The sequence below is a fragment of the Thermobia domestica genome, chromosome 9, assembly GCF_964235325.1.
Source record: "Thermobia domestica chromosome 9, izTheDome1.hap1.1, whole genome shotgun sequence".
Lineage (NCBI taxonomy): Eukaryota > Metazoa > Arthropoda > Insecta > Zygentoma > Lepismatidae > Thermobia > Thermobia domestica.
In genome coordinates this window covers 14,639,583-14,655,035 of record NC_137462.1, presented here as the reverse complement: position 1 = coordinate 14,655,035, position 15,453 = coordinate 14,639,583, and the positions used below count along the sequence as shown (strand labels likewise).

The 15,453-nt window shown below is 35.0% G+C and overlaps 1 protein-coding gene across 4 annotated transcripts in view; it reads right to left on the bottom strand.

Moving 5' to 3' along the window:
• The window catches only part of LOC145694434 (uncharacterized), a 238,260-nt gene that overhangs the window by 50,111 nt on the left and 172,696 nt on the right, over nucleotides 1–15,453 (bottom strand). The gene's annotated exons all lie outside the window — the stretch shown is intronic.

Below are 15,453 nucleotides of genomic sequence, written 5' to 3'. Positions count from 1 at the left end.
GTTTGCATCTAAAAAGAGCAACAAAAATATTGCATTTCTAACGTGAGATTTTTCAAGGTAATCATAAGTTTTACAAGGGCGAAAGTGTAAAACCTCGTAACTAATCAAAACCAAAATTTCAGGAGCAATAAAACTGTTGTGCTTTTACATTATCTTATATACGATACCAGGTTTTAAAGGTTAGTGCAACCAAAATCTAAACTTTATAAAAACTGGAGATACGAGGTTTTGCTTTTTCGCCTGATAAACTTATCTATAATACTATTGTAATATTACATAAAATCTTGTAGATATTGGGAGAGGAGAACTATTGAGGGTTTTCAGTATCATTTCAACTCTCCAAACCAAAGGATGTCCTTTCCTTTACTATCTCAAATCGAGACTACATTTATCTATGAGTTATCGGGATTTAACTCAACTACATACAAACATACATACGTTACACCATGGAATGAACATCTGATTATTACAGGTGAAAATGGTGGTACACTCACTGACAGTGATTGTGTTCTATATCATTAACTTTTGTGGTAGAAATTTTGTAATTGGGAGAGATTTTTGCAATTACAGCTACCAAAAACTGTTCGTGTTATGACAAAGAAAGAAAACAAGACTATAACCATTTTTAAAATTTTGAATAAAATGTGGCATTCCAAAAAGTATACTAATCTCTAGTAGTGCTTCTAAAATCATTTGAATGCTCTGAAATATTAAATATTAATCCTGTTACAATCTTTAAGTCTATTGATATTCATATAATGAAAAAAGCACTCTTTTTAAATAAAAACTTTTGACAATGCTACACCGTGAATATTAAGAAAATGAAAGATACTTGGTGTACATTTAATTATAAAAGAAAGGCAGCTCTACTTTTTGAAATAAGTTAGCTCATATGTTGAGTACGTACCTTTAACTGAGTTTTTATCATGTTACTTTCATTCAAGTTGGTATAATAAGGAGAGAAGGAGGATCAAGAAATATACGTCAAAAATATCATCTCATATATCTCTCTTTTAAAGAAGGAAAATTTAACATAAGCTTTTCGTTTAAAATAAACGCAAAACAAATGCAAAGGTGTATGGGAAAATGCTATATTTAAGATTGAGAAGAAAAACATTCAGCATAATAATTATCAGTACTTACAGTTGAGATACAGCTTGTCTGCTATGATTTCAGGAAACGGATGAATAGCTTGAAAGAATACTTTACACAGATGAACACTCTGTCTTCCCCTTTTTATACTTTCTATTGTATTTTCACGTTACTATCATTAGAATCAAAGTTCTATGAGTAACAGAACACTTTTCAATTGTACGCCAAAAGCAAAGTATCTGACAAGTGGATTATGTTACGAAGGTGAAATCTACAATATACGAAGTCCGACAATAAACTAATAAGAAAATTTTTTCAGCTTCTGCTGACACCTCCAGTGTGAAACCGTCCCCAGCGTGTGCCCATGGGCCTTTTTCAATAGGACAGCATGTGTCACGCACGAAATATATTTCATTGTGAAGTTAGAAGTTAAAGGGTGCGATCGTGTGTTGGACCCCCGTCACAACAACGGAAGCACGTTATACTGACCAGTGCAACGCAATCTCCTTCTGTATGAAACTTGGTGAGATTGCCTCAATAACGTACCGAAAGATTCAGCAAGGCTTTGGAAATAAACTGTTATCAATGGCAGGGGTGTACAAAATGTTTGTTGGTACAAAATGTTTGCAGAAGGCAGAACAGAAATCGAAGATGAACATCGAAGTAGGCGACTCACAACTATATGAATGGAAGAGAGCACAGAGAGAGGGAACTTCTCCGACTGGATAGACGATTAACCTTGAAAATGATTGCGGATGAACTGAACATAAATCAAGAAAATATGCGTCTGATATTAACTAACTCCCACAAGTTCCCTCACCCCGTTTGTAGTGGCGGTTTAAGTTTGCAGGGACGCCAGCATCAGCTAAAAAAGAAATTCTTCTTACGTTATTGTCGGACCTCGTAGTTAAGGTATTTACTTAAATCCAGTGGGCAAGTGTTATTGTCTTTAAGGAACGAAAACGGGAAACTTCCGTAGTTTCCGTAATACATAAAATTACCATATGGTTTAAATAAGAGGGCTAATTGTAAACCACAATAATTTTTTCTCCCCAGGTATTCCAGCTGGAATGGTGGAATTGGATGTCGAGAGAGTTTGGAATTTGCGCTAAAGAGATTTCTTTCTTTTCCTATGTAGCTCTAGCGACAGAAACTTGTACAACGAAACAAGTATGGGATCCTGTTACTGTCCTCCACATGTGAAAAGAAGCCAGTTATGATTATATTTCAATGAATCAAGGGGCAGAAACCAAGAGAAAATTACTGTAACATGCGTACCGTATATGAGGACGATTGTATGAACTGTTGCAATGTTTCCATTCATTGTGCATTCCGGCACGCTCCGGGTACCCGTTACAGCTTCAACATCGCAGATTATCCGTGCCATCCAGCCAGTAATCCTTAATGACCGTCGTGTGTACCTGCGAAACTTATCGCAGAAATTAAACATTTCATATGCTGTAGTGTACGACCTTGCTAGGGACACGTTGCAATTCCGTAAAGTTGATGCTCGCTAGGTGCTTAAGGACCTGACAGATAACCAAGAAGGTCAGCGAATGATGACATGCTTGGATCACCCAACGCGTTATGCCATATATAAGCAATCGTCAATGGTGATATGTCTGGGGCATAATATTAGACGCCCGAGACCAAGAAGGTCTTTATGGAGTGGAAACATACTGGTTCCCAACACGAAAAAAAACTAAACGTGATTCAATTTGCGAGAAAAGTGCTTGTGAGAGTGTTCTGGGACGTTTGTAGTTTTATTGGGGAATTTGTTAAACACGGGACCACTGTAAATACTGCAGCGTAAATTAAAACTTTGGTTAATATTGCGGCGCGCCAGGTGGGACAAACGCCGCTACAACAATGCCGACAACGTCAAACTTCATCATTACTGCCATTCCACACGTCTCTTTGGTCTCACACTTTCACAGCAGTTTGGTCTCATGAAGAAATTCCTCACCGGCCAATATTTTGAGACAGATGCGAAAGTGAAAACAGCAATCCGCACATTCTATACTCGACTTTCACGAACTAGGCATCTTGAAACTGGTGTCACGGTGATAGAAACGTATAGAGAAAGTTGGTGACTGTAGAAAAGTGGATCAAATACTTGACTTTATTTGCGCTTTGTTTTATTGCGCGTTACTTTCCGATCTGCCCTCCTAATAAAATGTATTTCACAGATATCCATTACACATCATCTGATGGAGTTTAGTGATCGCCGCTTTGCCAGCATGTATAAAAAAATTAGGATATCTACATTTCCGTTGGAATATAATGAAAAATTATTCAGCTGTGAACCCATACACCTTAAACACAACATATAGAGTAGTTTCGGTATTATAACATGTGATACATCTTCAACTACAGAAGGTCTCGACGCACAAAATTAAAAAAAAAATCAGGCAAACAAAGTATTTTCATCATTTTTCATCTAAATAACGCAATTTCCCGTTTATTTATATGAACTGACAAAATTTGTCACAGAATCACAATTTCTTCCTGAGTAAATCTAGTTCAAATTGCCGGTTTTGTTCGCGAGTTAATACACAAAAATGTTCACGGAAGAACAAATTGTGTAAATTTTTTCTGCAGTACTTCTACTTACTTTTAAGGGTTCATACATAACATGTTTTTAAACACACGATAGAGGGATTGAAAAATATGATACGATATTATTAAGTTGTGATGAACACTTAACATATATAAATATGTAAAAGGCCGAAACTAGAAAAGAAGTACACGTTTAAAATAAAAATTAAAAAAAAATATCTTATTTCGAGGCTTCACCAACGGATTCCGAAGAAAGTACACATTACACTTATATTTCCTTAGTTAAAGTTTCTTTTTCTTTGTAGAAATACGTCTTGAAACTGGTCAATATTTCAATCCAGCCAAAAGTAAGATTGGGAAAATGCAACGATCCTGAGCCAGGGTACAATAACCATACCCTGGTACAATAACCAAAGTTGAAGTTAACCATTGGCTTTTTGGACATACTGTTCTAAAAGTGCCACCCTCGCTATCAGGTGTTTGTTTCGCTGGCTACAAGCAAAGAACTTGTTCAGGAAAGTTTGAATGAAGATCTAAAGATTTAAGTATTTCCAACAGACCCGAGTTCCATTACAAGTTTTGATAGTAATTTTTGCTGTGTAATATTTCCTGCATATGTGAAAAGTGAAGAAAATGCAATATGCTCTTTATCTTTAAACTGTAGTACACATCGGTAATATAAAAAACACAGACACCCTGTAATTAAGCGGTCCCGTAGGCTCATGGCGTCAGAAAAAAAAACTCTCCTGGATATAATCTACGATTAAACCAAGCTACCCTGGATTCCTAACACGCACTTTCATAGGTTCCTGTTGTATAATATACTCTTGTCGCTTCTGACCTACAAACCCGTCAACATAATTTTATACCTTCAGAAGAATATTACAATTCCCATGCATATTTCTATCGCAAACAAAGTGACTCTACTACCTTAGACAAATTTGATTGCATTACCTTGTAAATATATGTGATATCTTTCATTTGAAAATTTCAACTCTACATTTAGCGACGTGAACCTTCATTTAGTTCACATAACGTTAAGTAACTTACTCAAAATTTTGTTTTGAAAATTCGTAGGTCTTCTTTCCCGCATGTTATTAACCATCTATATAATACAATATATTGCACAATGTAATTTTATTCAGCTCAATTAAAGGCGGTATAGTTGGGTAAATTATCTTTCTTTGAACGTAGAATTGCATGTGCAATATTTACAGTTGATATATCTTGTGAATCTGGTCAATAGACAGTATCTCCTTTCTACTCGATTGCAAGTAATATTTACAGGCCATATGTTAAAAATACAACTGTAGCTGTGTGATAGGTCTATACAAATATCTACATTTATCTCCATGATTGCATCAACTATCACTTACATAAGTTATTATCCATCCAAAGGAAATTTCTTCTACAAGACATCACTGGTATTTTGCTTTAGAATTTTACAAGCGAATATTGGTAACACACACATGAATAAAATTCATAGAACGGGACGAAAGTTTACAGATATAATTACACATGTACTAACGAATATATCATTGAATACCAAAAAAGTGTGACCCAAATTAGAATCGAACTCACGAACTTACACTTGTAAGTCCGGTGCTTTATCGCAAGGTGCTGCAGAGTCGTTCTCACGGTATGATTACCGTCATACCAGAGGCCGTCGATCTCTTCAGCATGGCTCTAATGACACGTCAGAACAACTCTGCATAAGGCCCAATAATTTTAGCTTTTATTTATAAGATATTTAGCAGAATGATAGAAGCAGACAAATTATTGCGTACATATGAAAATGAGGAAATAAAAAGCTTTTTAAAAAACTCTCAGAAATATTTGGTTTACAGTAAGAAAACTACAAATGATCAAGTTAAACGAGTTTGTAAAATGCTTTTAATTGATTGAATAAGTGATAGGAATGTTAGCGAATGTGTGAAATATACAAGGTAAATGTCGAAATGTGGGTGGGTAGCGAATGTGGGTGGGTAACACATATATCATTGTCTTAACAACGAATTAAATATCGTTGCTTTACTTTAGGACACTAGTTGAAATAACAATAACTGGTGGCACTGGAGGAAATAAGATGAAGGAGCTACATCTTCCTTCACAATTCGCACGTCTGCCACAAATCTGTTTCACTACTCGAATTTTTTCATCTATGACTAGGAGTCAACCTAATGACATATATTACACGAGACATCAGTACCAATACACAAGTTAAACAAGTGAATATAGTTTTGAAGTGTCAAACTAAGACTTCCAAACTAAGCGAATTCAATATTCAGACTGGAGGAAATACATCTCTAAATATTGGTCGCAATAGAGAACAGGGACAAAGATAGTGTTTGTTCCTTGGACACGGACTCCATGTATAGAAGGCGTTAGTCTCATTTACTCTATTAATTCTATGCAGATAAATGTTGAAAACTATCGTTAATTTGAAGCTTTTCCAATTTGAATAGAGGGTGGAGGGGTGAGATAAAAGCTACACTTGGGACGGCAAAAAGGTCGCAAAAAACTTCCTCTACATATTTTCGAGCTTTTCTCGATGAAAATCTGACACCACATGTATTAATAAAATCAACCACTTCTGGTTTCGATACGCTGCTGCGGGGTGTAAGGTTTTATATAAAAAAGCAAAAGTTATATCCATTCCAAGTATAATTTATCGACATCTATTATCATTTGGGTTCTATTATAACCTTTGAAACAAGAAATGCAAAATTTCAACCTCTTTCGGTTTCATCTTAGAGTAGAGAATTCTTGTCAAACTAAATGAATTAAAACTCATATCGATATGTTTTATCGTTTTTGCTCTACAGATGTAAGTGTTAAACTGGTAATAATGGTAAGCTTGAAACAATTTCTGTTTTGGAACAGCGTTGTCGATAGTTAGGCAAACTTGTCCTGAGACGTTGAAACTGGCTGAAATCATTTTAAAGAAAATAAATGCACTCTATCTGTTACAATGTTTGTTTCATGTCAATAAAAGTTGAAACTAGAAACTGGTAATTTTAAACACTTATGGTTTGAATAGAGCTTCAACGGGAAAACGTAACGTTTTTCGACCAGCAAACTCGACTCGAAAAACACATCCCTATTTTTTTAGCGTTTTGGATCTACGGAAATCAGTGTTCAAACCGCAATGGTAAATCTAAGACTTCTGTTTTTAATATAGTGCAGTAAATAGTCACGTTGAACCGTTTGAAGAAAATACTTATCCTTATCTATTACCGTGTTTGTTGTGTAAAGATAAATGTTGAAACCACACATCGTTATTTCTAATCACTTCTAGTTTGAATAGAATCTCAACGGAGGAATTGGACATGTTTTTTAAATGACAAATCGATTGCAAGAAACTGCAAGTTAATATCTTTTAGCGCTTTTGCTGTAAGAAAATCAGTTCTGAAATTGGACGTAATTGTAAATGTGATCAACTTCCCATTTTAAAATTCTTTAAGTTTTATGTTCTACGTTTCCGCCGGCTAGACTAAAGGAGACAGTGATGATTAGAAATGAAAGAGATTGTGGAATTATAGCAGAGGCATGGGGGATAAGCCCGACATAACCCAAGCACACGGTGTCTGTCCAACATAAAGTTCACTTGGCAGGAATTGCGGTCGAAGCAAGGACCCATGCACCAGAAGCGAATGCTCTACTACTGAGCCAGTGCGGACTCACTTTAAGATTGTTGAGAATAGTCAGTATACATTGTGTTCCGAAGCTGAATCCTCTGCACAAAAGTGTTTCTCGTTATCATATGTTGCAATTAAACACCGAATTGTTTTCAGAGACCCGCGTTACCCTATCTGCTATCGTTCTCGTTTTAATACGAAAATGAAATCTAAGTGTTGTGTCACACGCTTATGCCGACCAGGATAAACAAGACAGGGATTATGAGAAATGGATGAAATATTGAAACAGAGAAAATAGAAGAACCCCAAGAAAACCTACTTACACCGTGTTTGTCTACCACAAAGTTCGATTGGCGCGAGCTGGGATCGCAGCACGGCCCCCGTGTATCAGAGGTGAATGTTCAACCATTGACCCGTGTCCATTCAAAATTAAATTAAATGAATTCCTGAGTTTCACGTATCACGAATATGTCGGCTAGGCTAAAGGACAAACGAATGATGAGAAAGGAATGAAATATTGGAATGAACAAAAAAGGTGAACCAAGATAAATCCACATGCACACGCTTGTCTGTCATTGTTCAGAAGCCATAATGTTGAAACTGGAAACGGTCATTTAAAAAACTAGCGGCTTAACGAAGAAGATGGAACCTATTTTTTGAAAGCTTAACCAATTGTAAAAAAGCATATCCCGATATCCCTTACCGTCTTTTGTATATAGAAGTCACTATAGAACGAATTATATTATTAAATTTCAAACACTTCCGAATTTGCTAGAGTGTTGCGCGTGTAGTATGTCCTCTTTAGACTGACCATTGAATGTAAAAAAATGTTTATCAATATATGTTATCGTTCCCGTTCTATGGTGACAAATATTTAAACCGAAATGCATCATACTCGGTTTCAATTGCTCCGGTTTGAAAAGGAGTTAGCAGAAAAAGTGAAAGCTGAAGTAATAGTGAATTTGAACAACAAACGGTTTTGACAAAGTTATAGGCAGTCATGGTACGTATGTCATATATATATACTAAATGATTTACAAACAACCGCTTCTCGTTTTGTGTTACAGCTACCTTCTGTGGCAATAAAGACTACAATCAAAATGGCTAAACTGAATAAAGTTCGGTTTGAAAACAAACTTAACATACGAAATGGGACCTATTCTTGAGACACTGAAATACTCATAATAAAATAATCTTGAAAGTACTGACCGTTTACCTTGCACGGGAATCAGTCACGAACCTGAAGTAATAGTAAATTTGCACTACTTTCGGTTTCGGGAGAACCGAGCGAAATAGCTCAAGTAGTAAAGCGTTGCCTTCGCATTCGGGAGGTCCTGAGTTCCATTCCCGTTGCCGACCATCCTGACTGGGGTTTTCCAGTCTCCCTCTTGTCCTACTAGACAAATACCAGGATATTACCAACTAAAGGGGCCTTGGGCGACATCTTCCAAGTTAATTTTGATTTTTATTGTGGTTGTTAGGTATCCACTATAAAATGGCCTCTGAGCTGTATTTGGTGATTGTTAGATAAATAAATAAATAATCTGAATAGCCTTGAATGTTGTGTTAAGACGATGAATCGTGCACAAACGTCCGCCTCTAGTTATATTAAAATTTCCGTCTGTTATGAATAAACGTTCAAATTGAAAATGAAAAATTTTAACCACTTCAGGCTTGAATACAGTAAACAGAGAATTTGGAACCTATTCTTCGGACGCTCAACCGATTCCGAAATCCATTTCTCGGTTCTTTTGCAATTTTTGTTCTATAATCCTTCTGCAAGTTATGCACATAACAGTTTCAAACCCTCAAAAGCTGCATTGGTTTTAAGCACATTATGTACAATAACATACCAAAAAGACTTCTGTATACAGTTCAAAAATTAGAGGTGGAATTATATGAGATTCGAAACCAGAAGAAACAATTTTCAAATTTCAGATTCGAAACCATTTTAAGAAACGAAAAAAAATCCTTGATTTTACAATATATTTTCTACTAAAGCATACAAGAAACATTTCTATAAAATGCAGAGTGTGATTGATTCACTGGGAAGGGATCACAAAAATATTTATTTCACTCCTATAATAAAAGTAAAATAAGGCAGAAAGTACATACGATTACAAGCTACAGAGAGAATAATCCGCATAATGTGAAAAGACTTTTGAAACGAAACAGATAAGAAAATGATTGTTTTGTATCTAGGGTCATTCTCACGCCCAAAATTTAGAAAAAAAAACAACACATAATTCATTTTACTCATCTAGTAAGTAATACCTGGCCTCAGGTTCTATTTTCTTGAGTTAGAAGCAAAAAAAAAAATGAAATATTGTAGATGGTTGAAGCTCAAAATATACTTGAAATAGAGCAGTCGGGAAATTTTTCGTGGCCTGTACTAGGGATCTTTTACGTTTCTTAAATTCCCAAAAATGATGTTAATTTACGTCACTCACCGAAAAAAATGTAAGGATCTCAATTTGAACCATCCGTAGTTACACAAGACGAAAAGCAGCACTTTAGATGCCCAACCGTCCAACAGGATTATATACAACGATCCAGGATTTTCTCATAGCTTGCCAGTAAAGTTAGCATGATGTTAAATATGTACTTCGACGTTGGGTTCCAATAAGGTGCAAACAAGATATTCTAATCCCGTATGTCTTTGATATACAACGAACTAAACTCTCTTTGTAACTTGTAACTAAGTACATTCTTATATTTTTCTCAATTACGGAAAGGTAAAGCTGGAAATTTACTACACTTATCTCATAAAAATTACAAGATAAAAAATTATACATTTCGCACTTTCAAGTAGAATGGTTCCGATTAAAAACCACAAGTCCAGAAAACGTTACGAAAAAGTTACCAATCATTCTATTTGAAATCTTATCGAACTTCGAATTTGTAATGGTAGCTTTTCTGCTTCTCAGCGCAAAAGATAATTAGAAATTTTCTTATACCTATTACCTGGGTGAAAAAAACAAAAAACAAAAGGTTTCCTATAATTTTAACCAATCTACTGTAAAAATATCATTAGGTAACAGCAACGAAAATCTTTCCTGTTTTCTATTTTCCATTTCTTCTAAATTTTGACCTGTTATTTACGCCAATATGACAAACTATCATGGAAGTGTTTCATTTTAAATACTCAAATTGAAATTTCAAGAATGAAATAAATTGATCTTTTTTTTTAGAATTTGGAAAAGTGTAAGAATGCATAGGTATTACGCATGAAAAAATTTCCAATAGTTCTACTATATACACGCCTAGAATTCTGAACAACTAATGGCGGATATTCTCTTTTAATATAGGGTACAATTTGAAATCACGTCAATGTTGTTAGACCAATGAAATGGGCTAACATCTTTTCTAGAATCTATAGGAGTGTAAATATCGACCTACATATGTCACGAACTATTTCCTAGCTTTTCTCCTTGAAACAAGTTTCGAAACATTACGGATCATTGGCGACATTCTCAATATTAAAGAGCGAGAGTATTTCTGAAATTTGTTCTTCATATCAGTAAATAAACCGCATGCTGTGTTTTCCTTAATTACTCAACGAGTACGATTATCAATATACATTTTGCAATTACATTTCTTGTGTGCTTTATTGCAAAAACCAATTTAAAATAAATAATTTTTATTGCAGTTGGTTATTGTGAACGACATTAAGTTCTGTTCCATAATCTCCAGTTGAAACACCAGCAGTTGCATGAAAAATTTTTTATAAAAACTGACGAAAATAAATACAGAGGAGTAATATTTTTGCGTTATCCGTTTCTAATTCCGTAAAATTACAATTCACTATTAATAATAACAATAATAAATATTATATTTTTTATTATTATAAATGAACAAAATAAATATCGATCTGCAAATTGAGATTGTTCTTGACTTATTTTGGGCTTAGTGTTACTGAATCTACCACCGATTAGTTTAGTGACCTCCGAAACAATGGACTCGACACGGACAGCTGCCCTTTTCGATTATTTCCATATCTCCCCCCATTCCAAACCCAAGGGTGTCTCTCAACTTGAAAGTACTCTTCTCCTGATTCGTAACTTACATCTGTATTTCAATACATTGATTGAAATCAGACTACGAACCGAGTTCCATGTCCCACACGTGATTGATTAGTTATATATATATATATATATATATATATATATAAAAGAGGAGTGTGTGCAAATTTTGAACCAACATTAGTTTGATGTTTCCTTCTCTCCAGTTAAAGTTTAAAACCAAACATTTATATAAAGGCTACGATTTCTTCCAAACTATGATGTTTTAGATATAACTACTTTAAAATTTTCAAACTCTACTCTGTGAATTTCTATACCAGAGGAATTAACACGCAAGCATTCACTTTTTACAGATTAACTGTAAAATTCACAGAATTGTAAACAATATATAAAAAATTCGGGCAAGTTTTAATTTGACTCAGACAGTGCAACCGATTTCTCTGACCTGGTTCCCGGAGCAGATTTGAAATTACATTCCATTCGTTCCACAAGATCGTGACGTAACGCCGTGCGGTATTATCATGGTGGTAAACGTGGAATGATTTTACATCTGCGTAGCTTCTAACTCCCTTCAAACGCTCAGTTAATTCGTAACGTAAGTAATTAACTTCTTTGTTAACCGTTTAGGTACCATTGTTCCCTTTTGGAAACAGGAAATTTTCAGTGCTCTAGCGGTGTATATTTTCTATATTTCTGCCCGACATTGAGTGGTATTATAAACGAATGAACTGTTGATTATTTTACTTGCCTTAATTTCAACACAAAGTATATTAAAAAGTTTCTTTCGATTTTTTTTACAATTGAAGTTTTTGTGCTTTTTACAACAGGTTGCAATACTGCGTGCTTACGACGTAATATAGAAGTTGGCAAGAATGTTTGTAGTCAGTTGAGAGTTCAATGTGAGTACTTTTTTGTAGTGTGAGTGAACGTGCGTCTGAGACCATCGTTTTTTATTGTGCAACTGAAATACTTTAATGTTCCCATTTGGTAACATCGGTACGTAGCGAGTTAGTTTGAATATTTGTTGTCTAAAATCGCGAAATGGCAAGGAAATTTCTTACGCTGGATGAAATAGTAGACACGTTAGACACTTTGTGTTTTTGATAATGAGGAAACGGATGTTTCCATTCTCCCTCCAGATGAAACAGATGACATATCAGACGAGGAACACATAAATGAAGACAAAATTATTTCCTGTTATGAATAACGACGTACGTGGTGAGTTGATAGTGGCATTGAATAATGACATCTAACGCAAATGAGCTCCAAAATATACCATCAACTTAATGATCTAAAAAAAAAAAGGGAAAGAGTGTGTGCCTAAGTGGAAAAATGTTGCGAAAAATAGCCTCAATCCCATTTCCTGTTTAGCAGAAAAACTTGTGGTTTCTCATCCTCAGCTTGATGTTAGTTCTCTGATAGATAATTTCTTCAAGATCTTGCCTTCATCATACATCGAGCACCTTGTTCAAATGTCTAATTTGTACGCACTGCAGAAGTGAGCTCCACACATAAAAATATCATATGAACAATCACTACAATTTTTTGGTTTATTACTTCTCAGTGGGTATCATGTTCTCCTTCTGAGGGGTCCTACTGGAGTACAGCAGACGACCTGTGACCGATTGTGTCATCCGTAATGCCAACAGCCCGTTTCGAACAAACAAAGAAATATTTCCATATTGTTGACAATTCTAACTTACCAAGAGGTGGCAAATTTGGGAAAATAAGACCTATATGCCATGAACTACAGAACTTGCAGCAGTTTGCTATCTTTCACCAATTTCTGAGCATTGCTGAAAACATGGTTCCGTACTATGGGCATCACACCTGCAAAATGTTTATTAGAGGAAAATCAATCCGTTTTGGTAACCAAATACGGTTTTTATGTTGTTCTATTGGTTAACTATACGCAATGGATCTCTATGGTGCAAAAGACAATAGGACTGATAACGTTAATAACAATATCCTATTAGCAACGAGTTATTCGTAGTCTCACATCAATCATAAAAAATAATGACCAGCACGAAAACTTTTTCTATAATGTCTTCACGTCTTTTGATGTTCCTTTAGAATTAGGAGGAAAAGGCAATCGAGCAACAAGGACAGTAAAAGATAATCGTCTTCAACAGTGTCCTCTGACTCCACAGAAAAACATGCTAAGGACGAAAGAGGAAAGTTTGCCGTCAAAAGTGATGGTAATGTGTAGTTTGTAAGGTGGAATCACAGTGCGGTTGTAACTGTTGGATCAAACTGTTTTACACACTTGCAACTAGGATCAGTGAGGAGATACTCTCGTGTACATAAGAAAAAGGTTCCAATTAGTCGACCATTCGTTATTCAAAAGTACAATGAAAGAATGGGAGGAGTTGACGTTCTGGATCGTCTTCTCGCAAAGTACAGACCCAAACTCAGATCCAAGGAATGGTGGTGGAATCTTTTCAATAATGCGTTCAATTTAGCCGTTTTTACTTCTTGGAAATTGCATTGCGAATTCTACACAAACAACGAATTCACACATCTACAGTTTTTGACGGAAGTTACCATGTGTCTTCTTCGCATTGGAAACATGACAACAATTAGGCCAGGTCCAAGATCGCATATCCCTATCGAAGCTCGAAAATCTGATACCCATCACGAAAACGCTGAGTAGTGTGCAAATCTAATACAAAAAAATGTGTTTTCTGTGTCAAAAGAGGTTACATAGTACAATGGGTTGTAAACATCTTTTCAAAGACTTGAATAAAGAGTGTTAGTTATGCTCAGCAAAACTCATGACTAGCATCGAACTGAAAAAACTTTTTTTTCCGAATATACGTTTTTCAATTTCCTAAAAAGGACTAGATAGATACAGTTTACAAAAAACACTAATAAATACATGTACATATACTAAGAGTAAGTCAATAGCAAGAATAGTAAATATGTATCAAAAATAAAAGCTTGTAGGTACGCAAGTGTACTCATACGTAAAAACATCAAACCCTCCAACATGTATTTACCCTAATATCTACCACAAATGTAACAAGAAAAGAAATGTTAGACACATTTGAATTTGACCTGTGTAAAAACAATGTCTTGTTTTACTTCTAAGTATTAGTATATGTAAAATATATATATATATGTAATGTGTAGGGAAGATACGCAATTCGTATTTTGTATATGTATATATATGCGTGTGTTTGTGTAATGAAGTCATAGAAACGTAGTCTGTATGAAATTCATTAATGTAATTAATTAATAAAATAATTAGAGAAAGTATTGTGAAAGTAAAACTAAGACGTGAATTCTGCAAACGCCAGGTACCATTATTCTCAAAATGGACAATCTCGTTAGAAAATCTTGGCATGTAGTACGCGACAAATCAAAACAGAAATTTAACTAGGGGTGAAAAAAGGACAGAAATTGGAAATTTTGAAAAATTCGCACCGGTGGATACATGTCCGGTCCTTAAATGGTTAATGAATTTTCGTCTGAAAAGTGGACTATATACCACGTGAAAGCATTAAAGACACAAACAGTTCCAACAACTGACTAACGCAGAAACCGTTCCAGGAAGTGACTGAACCCATAATAACCGATTGAAGTCACTGCCCGAGTCAAAGTAAAATCTTGACTCAATTCGAAATAATATTTTAATAGACTAGTACATAGATATCGTAAATATGTTGTGTTTTTACTTGTAAGATGCCTACCTTCATAAAAATAAATTAATCAAGATCGAACCTGTTATGCGCGGATTCACAAACAAAGTAGATAGTAATCATTGCAAATGAAATGAAGTACAAAAGTAAATGTTGCGTTACTAGAGAAATGTCCGAGACTAAAGGTATCAACATAATTGCAAAATTTTCTTTAGTAACGTACTATATTGGAACACAAATATGTAAGCAGTGGTATCTTATTGGAATGTTTCATATAACATCTTTACTAGCGTACAAATACACAATTCAGCATGAAGAATAATACACTTTATGCCATATACATTGTTTCGTCCTATCCTTTTTTCACATGTATATTGACCTTTGGTAACGCGCCTGTTTCCTAACGACGCAACACTTCGCTACCTCTCCGGCCAACATGCAAACTACCACAATTTGATTCGTGACTTTTACATAATAATTCTTACTGTGTATGTGCACTGG